This window comes from Gavialis gangeticus, unplaced genomic scaffold, assembly GCF_001723915.1.
Source record: "Gavialis gangeticus isolate Ggan-Ray unplaced genomic scaffold, GavGan_comp1, whole genome shotgun sequence".
NCBI lineage: Eukaryota > Metazoa > Chordata > Crocodylia > Gavialidae > Gavialis > Gavialis gangeticus.
Window position 1 is genome coordinate 29,041,807 of NW_017729033.1, and position 14,798 is coordinate 29,056,604.

The window sequence follows — 14,798 nt, forward strand, 5'->3', positions numbered from 1 at the left end:
ACACAATTACTCTATACCCAAGCCAGCTGCAAAGGAGAAAAACAAGGCGGGGGGGGGGGGGGGGGTTCAACAAGCAGTCAATTGAAGAAAATCAAGCTTAGACTACATGGAGTGCAAAAGAATTAACTTTTCAGGAGTTCACATAGAATTACCAGGTGTACCTTGTAACAGGCAGAAAGTTTATATTCCTTCATCATAGATGGAAATTTCAAAAGCCCATAAGTTACTGAGGAGCATAAGAGCACAAGGCCCATGGATTTTTCAAGTCATTTAAGTGCTTTGGAAAGTTCTGTCCCATTGGATGCAATTATGTGTTTAAACAGCATATTTTACTTCTAGTTACTCCTTTATAGACTATGGAGCTATTTGCTCCTACACATGGCACGTTTTATGTAAGTTTATAGATGTCTTACAGTTTTGATCCAAAGGCAACATATGACAACTATGTCCATGTCTCTTAAAGCAGCATAGGACCCGAGGAGACACTACTGTTGGCATCAGCTACTACCACTGAATTACATGACTAGTAGTTCATTGTAAATCTCTAAAACTGGTCCTCTGAGACTAGTTAAGAAGTGAGCTTTTTATAACAGGGTTGTCCGGCTGGCAGCCTATAAGGGGTTCAGTTGTGACCACTGGGCTGTCCCTCCCCTTATTGCTCTGGCTGTGACAGCAACTGGGAGTTCCTGCTCTCCCTCTCTCCAGCTTCCCCTTACTGCCCTTGCCCCAGAGAACAGGGCAGTGCAGTGCAACACAGCCTTCAGTACCAAGGGAGCTCACAGTTTGGGGTGCCTGAATGGCATGTTGCAGCAGGTGAGCTCATGGCTGGGAAGCTAAAGGCAAGATGGGGTTTCTGTGAGCGTAGTGCAGTGGCAGTCATGAGGAGCAACAGAAGAAGGAGGTGCAGTGTGTGTGTGTGGGGGGGTGTTCCTAGTGCAGAGGGAAAGTGTGGGGAGCAGAAGCAGAGGGTGGAGCAGGAAGATATGGAGTGCAGGGGGGTCTGGATTCCCGGTGCAGCTGGGAGGTGCTCCATCTGTGATGCAGGAATGGAGGTGTGTAATGCAGCAGGAGGAAGGGCACCGAGGTGCCTGGCCCATTAGAGTGTGTCCGCTGGGGCCCATGACTGCCGTTGGCGCAGCCCCTCTTAGTATGGCCCAAAGATGTGTGGCCCCCAGACATTTAGAAGTTGGACAGCCCTGTCTGTAAGATTGCAGTTGAGAGAATCAGCAATCAGTCCTTGTTGACCCTCCAGCCTCAAGACTCTTGCTTTTTCTTGTGTCCCAGGCATCAAAGAAACGCTGCTACCACTACAGAGAAAGATACCGTTGTGCTTATTAAGAAGAAAGACGGGAATTTTTTGCTTTTTGTATCTAATGTTACAACTGAGCAGTTGCAGAGAATATTAATAATGCCGTTACTTTGTTCTGTCTTTATATATTGGAAGGGGATGAGAACCTGAAATGCCTTGTGAACCTGTCATTTAGATTCCTCAGGAGTACTCAGTATCATTTTCAGCTTATCCAAAAGTCCTAATTTTTTCACAGTCTAGAATATATAATGCCTAAATTACATTTTCTCAGATGTCTTCCAAAGCCAGCTTTTAAATTACAGTTTTCTTGTGTTTTTGACATGCAGCAAGTTGTGCTTTCCAAAGCTGTGACTGGTTCAGCCATCTGTTAACATGAAGTTTCTTAATGGTACTATTTTGAAATCTGTTTCTTTAACCTGGGCCTCCAAACCATGGATTTATTCCCCTAAACAGCATGCCTTTCTCTTAGGCATTAAGCAGTTTCACCATTTTAAATATTGTCAATGTTCCTGCCTCCAAGAATTTTTTCTAGAGACTTAACTTCGATTAGTAATTAGGGTGAGAGCCAGCAACAGTCATCCAGAACAGGCTGGGAAGTAGGTAACCAGCAGGCTATATATGGCAAACTGATTTGCCCTTTCCTTTGCTGCACTCTTCGCTTTTATATTTAAACACTGAGGTACCTCTCTTTGTTGCTGCTGCAGAGGGTGGCTGGGTTTTGGCATACAGTCTAGGCCAGGGGTCAGCAACATTTTTGGGCAAAGTGCCAGTCCCCCCCCCCACACACACACACACACAATCTCGATTTGTAAGAAGTTGGTGTGCCAGAGGCAGACAGCAGGGGAGCCATGAGGGGTCCAATCCTTGTTGTGGCAGCACAGCCCCAGGCCCTTCCCTGCTGTCCACCCAGAGGTGCATGTGCCCCCCATTGCCAGCAACGAGCTGGAGGCCCTGGTACAGCTGTTGGCAGCTTCTCTATTTTCTCTTGTGAGGTGCCCAGGCTCTGTGGCCAGTGGCAGGGACCTGTCCAGATCCCGGGCCAGCTGTGGCAGGCAGCTGGGCGGCTTCAAGCAGCTGCACTGGGGTCTGTGGAGCCCTGGCTTGGCTCACTGCTGGCAGCAGGTGCATGTGCACCTTGGGGTGGATGGCAGGGGAGCTGAGAAGGCCCCAATCCTTGTTGTGGCACTGCAGCACCATCCCTTTGCTTGCCGTCAGCCCCAAAGCGCATATGTCAAGCAAAATCCTTTGCATGTCATGTTCTGGCAGGTGTGCTGGGGGTTGCTGACCTCTAGCCTAGGCATGCTGGTCCGGATTTCCAGAACTTAGATTAGTTGCACAGATAGAATGAGGATGCATATTGCCTTCCTAATTAGCAGGCAGTCACATCAGTTATATATCCCTCAAGCATGTTGCATTAACTGTGGGAAACACATACGCATTTTTGCAACTCTAGGCCATAATCCCTAGTACAACGTTCAGTAAGTTTTTGTGCACTTCCCTCCTCCTCCTCCTGTCAGTTCTTCTGAATCACAGCCACTGCCTCCCAACCTGACAATCAAATATTTTTTCCGTTGTTGGCAGTACCTGCAAAAGACAAAAATACAAAAGCAGCCAGAAAAACCATAGGACCAGTCAAAACAAATCAGAAAATAAAAGAAATGGAACTCACTAACATATTGCTTTGTAGAAATAACATGTATGATTTTACCAGTCTTTGAAAGGATGTTGGAATTACAGAGTAGAGCCAGCTCCTAGACCTCTAACTGAATGGATTATCTTTCATTTGAAACAAAGAATAACCAGATGCACAAGAAAGCCTGTGACAGACTGCCCCTGCTGGATTTGCTAATTAATATTGACCTTTCCAAATGAATGATGCTTATTGTATGACTAGAAAAAAGACTATCTTTTATGTGAGCTTTACATTTAAGGGAAAATATCCTTAAATTCCTGCTGATGTCCTCATGCAAAACTATCCTATGAGAGAGGGGAAAAAATATTCACATTATGTGCATTCAGAAGTAGTTGTAATAAAGCAGGTCCAATTCAGGCAGAATCTCTCAGGTTACATGTGACACTGTAGAAAAAACAGGTCAGGCTAATCTAAGATCCCATAACATTTGTATTGCATGTCTTAATAACAGTTTATTTTCCGTATTTTGACTCTTGACCTGGACTCTAAAAATAAGCCACTAAACGCATGTATCCATTGCTACATGAAGCCTCTCATTTTCTATAATCTTGATATAAAAAGGTGCTTGTATCCTAGTAATTGTACTTTCCATAAATTTCCTAATTACAGCTGTCACTGAAGATCTATTACTTTAATTTCACACATAGTAGAGGTTTATGTGTCCTGTAAGGGGGTCTTCCATGTACAGATATCTTACTGGAGCAAGGTGGATGAAATGTAGTTGGATCACCTGCAGGATGCAGCCCTACAAGTGTGAGATTATATTTGGGGTACACCATATCTATGACAATGGTAATTTAACATTGCTAATGACAATTAGGAATTGCTGCTGAGAAATTCAGCAGTACCTGTGCAGCGCTGGCCTTAATTATGCAAAATATATTAAAATTAAATCAGAGTAAAAAGCAAATGTCTAATTCAAGTACTTACTTATCAAATAATAAGAAAAATAATAGCCCTGAAGCACTGATAAATGATTTATGATTAAAAAGGGTTTTCATTAAGCCTCTCCAAACACACAGATAAAGCAAATAATTACTGTAAGATTTCTTTAATTATTGAGTCAATTAAAACTCCTGTCATGTTTGTTTATTTTTTAATTGCAACCACTTTCCATTGTCTTCTGTAATCCATTCTTCTTTCAAGATCTTAGTTCACTGAAAAAAAAAATCTATCCACCTTAGAGCTCAGTCTCATAAGGATTGTTATTCATATGTTTAAATCCTGCATTCCATTAACTTCAATGGGGCTACTCATGTACATAAAGTTAAATATGTGCCCAAGCTTTTGTGAGGCTGTTGCTTAGAGGTGCTCTGCCTTAAGATTATTCCACCCCCTTCCTCCTTTCCTTGCATGTGTCTCTTTTTAGGACTGTCTCTCTTTATTAACAAACTGCTTGGTGAAGTTACATTAAAACAAGCAGCTCTGCGGTGAAGCCCTCCCCAGCTGATCTTTAGCCATTGATCTTGACTGTATCTTTCAGCCCTCTTCCACTGTCCTTTACTGCTTATGACGTGCTGCAGCAACTCACTGAAGAATACCAGACACTAAAACAGATTCTTAAATATTGATTTATGGTCCGCTTTTAAAATGTAGACTCTCTAGAGGTATTGATGAGAAATCTAGCTTTTAATAATGGGTCACTGGCTCAGGATGTGCTAGTTGGTGCTTGGTATTTTCAGTCTCCAGAAAACTTACCTTTTAAAGGGTAAATTAATACAAAAACAACTGGCAACATGAAAGCAAAATGAACAGGATACCTGAGAACTAATTTACTGAAATGTATAAAGAACATAATGCATCTGAAGTAGAACAGAGGAGGACTTTTTAGAATATTAGGGCTGCCCTATAAAACAGCTAAAAACCAATTCTCATTAATTAATTATCCCTACTGCATTTCTTATGAAATCATAGAATTTCAGATTTATTACCAAAAGCACATTTGAGAATTGTTAATAAAATACGTATTTATTAATCAACATAGAGTTTAGATGTAAACAGGATTTTACGATAGGCAAAATAGACATGATTACATAAGAGGGTTTAAAAAGTGAAGTCAATTCTCATGTAAGTGACATTAGTAAGAGGCATTAAAATATATTAAGAACTAAAGAATAAAAGTAAATATATAATAGTAAAAAATCAAAGTCATATTGCAAATTGTTAAGTCGATAGCACTGCTAGAGACACTGAATTCCACAAGGAACTCCACTATCATGATTCATTTTATGTGTAAGGACACCTAGACACTATGTAATATAAAATCCTAAATTAAGATAAGACAATTTTGTGTGATTCTGAGGAAAAGAATTTGTTGCCAGTCCAGAAAATATGGATCACTGCATATTTTTCAATCAAGCTTTTCTCTATAAACTGACATTGATAGTTTATATTTCTAAAGTTAGATATTTAAACCATGCCTTGATAAAATGTCCTTTAATTCCAGAACTCACTGCTTAGCTAAAGATAATTAATAACTAAGCATTTTTCATGAACAAACATATAGACATATTAATCTTAAGCATACCCATAGTTATTCCAAAGTACTTCTAATTTATGTTGAAATCCACTCATTAGTTTAACTCCAGGGGACCTGTAACCTTAGTTTCAGTCGGTTATGAAACTTACCGTATGATACCTTAACCAAGTGTTAAAATGATTCAGGGATCCTGGTTTTCTCTGCTTTGAAAAAAACCCCCAATTTTTGGGTTAAAAAAAGTAACCCAAAATCCACATTTTTCCATGATCAAAATGAAACACCATTAATATATAGATATATATGTAGTGGTGTTTCATTTTAATCATGGGAAAATGTGGATTTGGGGTTACTTTTTTTAATCCAAAAATTGCATTTTTTTTTTTTTAAATCAGAGAAAACCAGGATCCCTAATGATGGCAAAGTCCTCACACCAGATCCTTAGCTAATGTAAGTTTGGTAGGGAGCCACTGAGCCTGGTTTGGCCTCTTTCATATTATACATATTATATCTGAATGAATTCAAATTTCCTTCTCTTTGTCTAAGTTGTCAGTTTCATCTGACACAGGGAAGCATGAGCTAGGTTATAACTGACCTGCATCTAAATGCACCTAAATTAGTGCTGTGCGGAACTACTGTAGCAAATGTCTGGGGTTCAGTACTCTTAATTAACCATACAATTACTTGGGTTATTATGTAGGATTGAATTTATCAGTGCTCAAAATTAAATATGCATTATAGGCTACACCCTTTGCTGCCATAATGTACACTGCCACTGTACACTAGGCAGTGATTTGGCCAATGCACTTTTGTCATTTATGGGATGAAAAAAATGTTCTATTTAACCAAAGCTGGATGAACACTTTAGTGGGCCTTAGGCAAACAAATTTGTGGGCCCCAGGCCAGTCGAGACCCCACTCCCACCCAGCGCTGCTGCCTGTGGGAAGCAGGGCTTGGAGCTGCCACTAGGGAGCAGCCAGCACAGCAGTGAGGCCGGTGGAGGGGAAGGGAAGGGAGGCAGACGGGTCCGTTTACCCTGCCACTGTGGAGGGAAGGACCAGGGCTCCCCACAGCGCAGGGCCCTAGGCATGTGCCTAGTTTACCGGTGTTAATCTGGCCCTGTATTTAACATAAATTAAGCATTTAATCTGCTGAGGAAAAAGACGTTAAATATATAAAATTCTTTATTACCCATCAAGCAGAAAGAATGAAACAAATAATCCAACACCAATTTGGATATTTTGCATCATTTAAGAAATGGTATGTGATCACATAATGACTGTACTGTCTGCATTGAAACTATCTTGTAAAATAGAGTGTGCCATCAGAAAATTACTGTTTTATTAACATGATAATGATAATTAATTCAAAATGAGTATTGGCCTGACTGCTGCATGCAGAAGGTCTGATCCTATAAACCTTACAAGCATGGATTATCTCACTTATGTGATTAAACATGTTGCTTTCAGTGGATGTCTGAGTACGGGGAATGGTAGAAACAGGCTCAGGTCAAAGCAGTGGAAAGGCAAGCTTCAAACTCCAGTGGCCTTATACTACACACATGCTAAGGGGTGGATTCAAAGGGTGCAGTGGAGTGGACACCACCCTTCTTTCAGTTAACGCTGCTGCAGAAGCAGCTTTTTTTTAAGTCCCTGAATTGGGTAAGGATTCCTCCACTTCCCCTCCTTGCTGAGCAGAAACTCCCTTCTCTGACTCTTCCCTCTCCTCACTTCCCTGCCTATTATTGCTACCGTCCCCAGCTGCCTCAGGTGTGGAAGAGGTCCCAGAGCTGCAGCTGTCCACTCCAGCCATGCTGCATGAAGAGTCTGGCTCAGCAAGGGACAGCAGCAGCAATGGGTGGGTTCCTCTTCCTTTCCCAGTTCCCCCCTACTTTCCCCCTAAGGTATTCTCTGTCAACTCTTGAGTAGGCTTAGGAGAAGGGAAACCACCCACTGCTGCTGCTGTCTCTGGCCAAAGCTGGCTGGAGTGGCCAGGAGCAGCTCTAGAGCACACTCCTCACACCTTTGGGTCCTCTGGAAACTGGCAGTGGTGGGAAGGGGAAATGGGAGGAGAGAAGATGTGCTGCTGAGCATGGAGGGGAAGGAATGAGGGAGGGAAGATTCTTACCGGATTGAGGGACTTCAAATAATTTCCCAGCTGAGGTTCTCACTGGGAGGATGCACAATCCCAATAAGGGGAGAAGCTGAGAGTGCAGCTGCCCCTGTAGAGCCAGTCACTGCTCTTTTACTCCCCTATACATAACCCTGGATCTGTCCATGCACAGACTGACCTATAGTGTTTTCTTTCTTATATTAAGAAACCTATGAAAGGGAAAAACATTTGAGCCCCAGTTCTTAGAGTTCTGAGGAAGCAGCAGCATGATTTTAGTCTGCAAATTTTCTACAGATTTCTGTGCAGCAGTATGCTGGAATATGGAATTACTCCAATTCACCCCCTTCTTCCCACTCAATCTTTTTTGTGAAAATGTGTAGGAAGGCAAACAGAAGGGAAGCCAAGAGCTTCTAACCAGAAGATCTGCAGTGCTGCAGAGAGGAGGACAGAATAGTTTTAGGACTGGTGCTGTTAACTAGTGCTGTTAATTTATTCCAGTATTTCTCAACCATGGTGCCATGGCATTCTTAGGTGTGCAGACACATATACATGACTTACAGGATAAACCCAGAGATTTCAAATAGAAATACATGGTGTCAGAACCATTCTGACCTGTTGTAGTCTTTCTGAGTTCTTTGCAACAGAAGAATTTCTCCATTATTTTTTCCATATTTAAAAAAATGAGTGAAACCTGAGGACTGGCATAAAACACTAATTTATTCTAATAAAGGTCCTTGGTCAGTCTTGGTCTAGGGATGGACATTCAAAAAGCCTGAGCCTGAGTTGATTTAATCTTTGCATGTTACTCTAACCTGCAGAGATTGAACTGATTTGTAAGTGGATAGACATTCACTTTTCATTCCAGAAATGCAGGCACGTGCCTGCAGTGGCTCAGGCCAAAAGCCTGGGGCCCTAGAGCAGCCTTCCGTTCCCTTCTGCAGGGAAGCTGAGCTGGGGGGGCAGACCTCGGCAGCCCTGAATATGAGTAAGGGTGAGTTTAAACCCCAGCTTTGGCCTGCTGGGTGTGGACTGTGGCCAGATGGGTGTATGACCAGACCCCCATGGCAGGGAAGGAGGAGAAGGATGAGGCGGAGAGCCCTGCCCACCGCAGTGGCTCTCTGACAGCCAGGAGCAATCCAGACACACACAGCCTCTGCCCAGCCCCAGAGGGAGACTCTGTCTCCTCCTCCTCCTCCCTCTCCCCTGCTGCTGCTGGGTGGGGAGGGGGGTGCTGTGCAGTGCTGGAGGGGTACTCTTCCCCCTCCTCCCTGCCCACTGCCACAGGGTGGGGATAGGGGCTCTGTGGGGGAGAGGAGGAGAAAATAACCCCCTCCCTGCCCCCTTAGTTTTAATGGGGCCATGCCAGGACAGCTGCAGTCCCTGCCAGTGGGACAGGGAAGGGAAGAGTGGAATAAACCCCCTCCATGCTTGTGCTCCCTGGGGCACCCTGACAGGGGCTGCTGTCCTACCTCCTTCCCTTACTGCTCCAGTGGCGGGGGCGTGCACCTGGCCAGACGGTGTCCCAGTATGGTTCCATTAAGGCAAAGGGGGTAGGGAAGGGATTAATTCCTCCCTCTGTCCCTTCTGCCCCTGGGGACTGCAGCTGGGGTCTGCCAGCCCCAGCTGCCACCTCCACCTTTGCCACTCACCCACAGGCAGGTAGACCCCGGCTACGGGAGGGGAGGAGAGAAGAATTTACCACCTCCCTGCCCACTTTATCTTAATGGGACCATACTGGGACATGTCTGGCCACATCCTCACCCCTCCTCAGGCTAGAGAGCAGAGGGGCAGGGCCAGCCCTGCTCTCTGGAGCAGAGAGCAGAGCCCAGCCCAGGGCTGCAGAGCATGCTGGGATGCTGGGGAACTCTGGTTAACTTAAACCAGACAAAAGTTCCATAAACCGGTTTGACCAAAATCAGTTAAGTCTGATACTATATTCAACCAGGTTTATCTTAAACCAGGTTCAGCCATTTTGAAACTGGTTTGTATGCACTGAGCTTCTGTTCTGTTACAGGTTTAAACCAGCTTCTGGTTTCTCAAATTGGTTTTTGTGTAACTTCTATCCTGAGCCTTAGAAAAAACTCCTCTGATTCTTCTCTGACTTCTACATGTGACGGCGCCCACACAATCTTCATGGTTGGAGTGTTACATCTGGCTTTCCATAACTAAAGTTAGACAGACAGGCATGGACAGACATGAAAAAACACTCCCCAAAAAGGTGCTTTACCGGAAGAGGAAGCACATGAATTGGACCTGTCTCTCCAATGTATGTATAGATTGGACACTTCAGCAAGGTTTTTTGACACTTGTATCCAATAGCTGATTCAATCAACTATTAGGTAAAAGCACCAAAAAGCCCTGCTGAAACACCCGATCTATATAGACGTTGGGTGAGCTGGGTCCAGCTAACATGATGCCTCTTCTGGGCATGCGATATGCCTGGAGCGAGGGCTTGCCAAGCTTAAAGTAAAGCACTTTTTTTTTTGTTGACATCTGCAAGCAGCCTTAGTAGTTAACAAAGTCAGGGAGACATTAGTGGAAAAGTATAATGTAATTTATTAAAGCTCTTATTCCAAGTCCCAGGTTAACCACATTGTTTCTGTTCTATAAAAGCAGCTTCATTTTTTTGTGCCACTGAGGCAAAGTAGCTGTTAGATAGCTCCACCTTCTTTGTTCATTTGCATTCTGTTGTGCAGCAATGAGATGTCCTTGTAGAAGTCCGAATAAAGCTAAACATTGACAACGACCAGTCACTTTTGAAAAGATTGAATAAATCATTGTGAATGAGTGCAATGATGATGATGATGAGTTACCAAATTACAAAACATTATCAGTTTTAAATTGCTAGAGGTGTCCAAAAGCTATTTTAAAGTGAAATTAATTTTCCTTTAGACAGCCATCTTGCAGTGGCAAAGCTGTTTCCCCAGAAGGTGTTTCTTAAGACAAGTTTTTCTCTATTTTAGGCTTGCCCTAGGTTTTGCCTAGAAGGTGTATTTATTTACCTCCACATTCTATCAGCACATTAAATAAACTAACTTTCAATATTCAGGGTATTTAATGTAGTAAGTGTAGGAAATCAAAATGGGATAGAGGAAATAATGAGAGAAACCTGTATTCCTTAAATAAGGAATAGCTTTGTATATGACTATTATGACATACAGAGCTCACAGGTTCTGATCTAAATTCTCTTACATCCATTTGGAGTTCAGCCAAATCCAAAAGGCCTTTAAATTGAGAAACATGAAAAAAACTCATCAGAGCTATAAATGTATAGGCAATTTGGTGCTTCCTTTTCCCCTCTCCTCTCCTCTCTCAGCGTGCGTGCACGCGCGCGCGCACACACACACACACACACACACTTTTCAGGTTTTAATAGAAACCTCACATCATAATTAGAAAAATGAAATTCCTGCCATTCACAATATATAGTTTGGACAGATTAAAGAGAAGAGGTGTGAGAGATGATAATTGCTTTGTGCTCATCAGGCCTCTATTGAAAACCTGACAGGATAATTACAAAATATCTGCCTTACTGAAAGTCTAGGCAAATTTTTGAAGAGCCATTTAAAGGTGTTCATTTACTCTCTGGTTGAAAAGAAAAAAGTTTTTTGTTTCCTTTTAAAATGGTTCATTATCATTTAAATGTATTGTATATGTTCAGGTACAGTGTTCAGTCTCATAAACATGCATGGTTGCATTCCTCTTCCCACCCTCAAAGAAAATTGTCCATCATTTTTTGAGTTAACCCCCCACATACATTTAACTCTCTTCTCTGTCAGCATAACATTACTTTGACAACCAGAAGCTATAACCTTGATAGTTTCAGCAATTTGAATCGTATTCCTAGGCAATTTAATTGAGGAATGAAGTCTTGGCGGACTACAAAATGTAGTCTCACAAAATGCATTTTAATTGGCAGAACAAAGTGGAGCCCTAGCTGTAGCTTGATGGCATTTTTCTGCCTATTTGCATGTGTGATAACTTTTGAAAACCACATCCAATGGAATCTAAAGCTTCAGAGAGTATTCTAGGTGGTAATGGTATAGACTGTAGTAGGCCTTCAACTGCTTAATGGCAATGTGGTGTAGCATTTTCTTGCATTCTGTTGACCAAAGTTTGGGTAAGAGAATAAGAGGCTAAGAAAATGATCAGGCTGAGGACACTGCAAGGTGTGAACCATTTTAGAAATTTCAGGAAAGATGGAATGGAAAAAAGCTAACCTATGTATCTTGATAAAAGTCACTTAAAGTATATTTAGTGATTAGACAAGGCTAATTTTAGACAAGATAAGTGCATCTACACGAGATGCTTACTGCATGTAGCCTAATAATGCTGTGCAGTAGCATACTGGTCAAAAACCATATAAAACTGCACCATAATAAAACTGCACAGTGTTATTAGGCTACTGCACAGTAAGCATCATAAAAAACATGTGTCGGTGCTACTGTACAGTAGCACAAGTTACTGTGCATTGAATTAGTACTTGGTTAACCAAGTACTAATTCAATGCACAGTAACTTGTGCTACTGTACAGTAGCACAAGTTACTGTGCATTGAATTAGTACTTGGTTAACCAAGTACTAAACTTAGTGTGCAGTAACTAGAGTGCATTAATGAGCCTGTAGACATGCCTGATATAGCTTAGATAGGAAATAAAAATAAGCATATGAGTATTAATCAGAGTAGCACCTATAAGCGCGCGCGTGCGCACACACACACACATGCCTTACTTAGTAAGTGTGTGTGTGTATGTGTATATCATATTTACCTTATTTAGTAAGTTTTGGTATATTAGTAAAGCTTTTTGATATATTAGATACAAATCTGTGTTCATCTTGGAATCTATGCTCTTCAGTCTTGAACTACACAGATCTTGCTGAATAGCCCATCTGTGAATGAACTAAGAAAAGTGCTCTTTTAAAACTTAATATGAAACCCAGGTGAGAAGTCATTTTCCATAACAGGCTGGCCATTTGTTAAAGGCTTTCTGAGGCTAAATACAGACAGTCAAAAAGCCTGAAGCTGAATCGATTTAATCTTCAGTCTAAACTGTGTAGATTGAACCAATAAGCAAGTGAACAGACAGTCACTTTTGATTCTGGAAGTGCACCCACATGCCTACAGTGGCCCAGACCAGAAGCTGGAGTGGAGGGGGGGGGGGGGCGGGGACTAGAGCATGCTTCCTTGCTCGGCTGGAGCAGACAACTTGGGTCAAAGCTAGCCCACCAACCCTGCAAGGGGGTGTGTGCGTGGGAAGTGCAAAGCATCCTGGGATGCTGGGGGACTGTGAGTTAACTTGAATCTGGAATGGAACTGGAACAGAAGTTTAATCAACTGATTTAACCTAAATCAGTTAAGTCTGATACTACAGCCATCTAAGTTTGTCTTAAACCAGTTTTGGCCATTCTGAAAGCAGTTTATGTGCACTAAGCTTCTGTTGTGTTACAGATTTGAACCAGATTCCGGTCACTTATACTAGTTATACTAGCCTGAGACTTTAGGACTTAGAGAAATTAATTATAGAGTGTCTCAAGTGTTAAAAATATTATTTCTTCAGATAAACGCACATTTTATAAATTTTAATAATTTGCTTGATATTCCTTATCTGTACTGTTTAGCAATTTAGATGTTATGTATTTTATTATTGAATTTACTCTTAAAAATTTGCTCATGTTTGCATCAGGAGAACAGAGTCATTCTGGATACAGAGGTCTGGCAGTAATCACAAGGTTAAGATGAGGGTTAGGGGTAGTTGAATCACTTGCCATGTTCTCACCAGGCTCTCCAACTTTGGACAGCCATCTAGTTAGTTGTGGCCAGAACTGGAGTGAGGACAAGGCTGGGAGACTGTCCAGAAGCAAGGGTAAGTGGGGGCCTGTCTGAATAAACAGCTGTGCCTACATAAACAAATCACAGCCCTCTGGCAATAGTTCTTTTTAAGCTTATGTTGAACTCCTCAGATTAAACATATAAGTGCTAGGGGTGCACTGATAAACATTTTTTGGGCCAATAGCAATGGCCAATTATTGACCAGTCATATTGGCCACTACCAATCTGATCAATGATGTGCAGCCCGGCAGCTTGGAGAGCAGCATTCAGCTGGTAATTCTATTGTGGGGAAAGGGCAGGGGGGAGGAAAAAGGTATTAGGGGGCAGATCAAGGCTCCTGTGGTAAGGGAAGGAGTGAGGCTGAGCCTGGGGCAAGGGCAGGGACAGGCACTGCACAGCCAGAGCAGAGCACGGAACACAGCTTCAGCTCATCCAGGGGCTGCAGGGGGGCGGGAAGGAGGAAGGTGGCTTCTGCTGCTGCATACACCACGGTGGGGAGGGCATGTGCCCCTGAATCTGTGTGCGAGGTGAGGGCAGGCTACCACTGCACGCTAGGGGCTGGGAGCTGTGCTGGCCTCTTCCCAGCAGGTGGGGCTGGGCCTGGGCTACGCTTGTGGTGGGTGGGGGTGGCACTGAGGGGGGGGCTACAGCTACCCCAAAATTCACTGTAGCCCTCCTCCTAGCACTGCTGCCACCTGCCCCACCGCACCCTGCCCAAATACAGTCCAGACCCAGCACACACACTGAGAAAAGCCCAGTACAGCCCCATAGCCCCAAGTGCACAGTGACAGCCTGCCATTGCCCTGTGCACAGATCTGGGGGGCATGTGCCCCCCATGCTTCCCCCAGGGCTGCACACAGCAGGGGGACCACCCTCCACCTCCCAACCCCCTGCACCACCAGACGAGCCGTAACTCCATCTTGCTCCCTACCCCAGCTGTCCAGCACCTGCTGCAGCCCCAGCTCCACTCCCTTCCTTGCATGGGGGCCTCAACCTACCCCCCAATGCCCCTCCCTCCCTACAGACTTACCAGCTGGATGGTGACCTCCATGCTGCTGAAATGTGTTCTTGGCTGCGCTCATGCATGCGACATTTATCAGTGACATTATTGGCCACATCAGCCACAAAAAGCTGATTGCCCATAATGTCAATTTTCCTTTTCTCAGTGCCGTTACAATATGGACCAATGTATTGGTACACCTCTAATAAATGCATAACATTAGTGTTCTGCACAGCATAGTACATTATCATTTTAGAAAGGGATTTTTTAACGATAGTTAACTCCCTTGCGTTTCTTTGAATATGTCAGCCATAAAAGTGCTAGGCACTGTACAACAGAAACCACATCTCCAGGAGGCCTGAAATGCCTCTACACTAAT

At 43.3% G+C, this 14,798-nt stretch overlaps 1 protein-coding gene across 2 annotated transcripts in view; it reads left to right on the top strand.

The window, feature by feature from the left end:
* The window catches only part of PPP2R2C (protein phosphatase 2 regulatory subunit Bgamma), a 342,978-nt gene that overhangs the window by 298,292 nt on the left and 29,888 nt on the right, over positions 1–14,798 (top strand). The window lies entirely within an intron of this gene.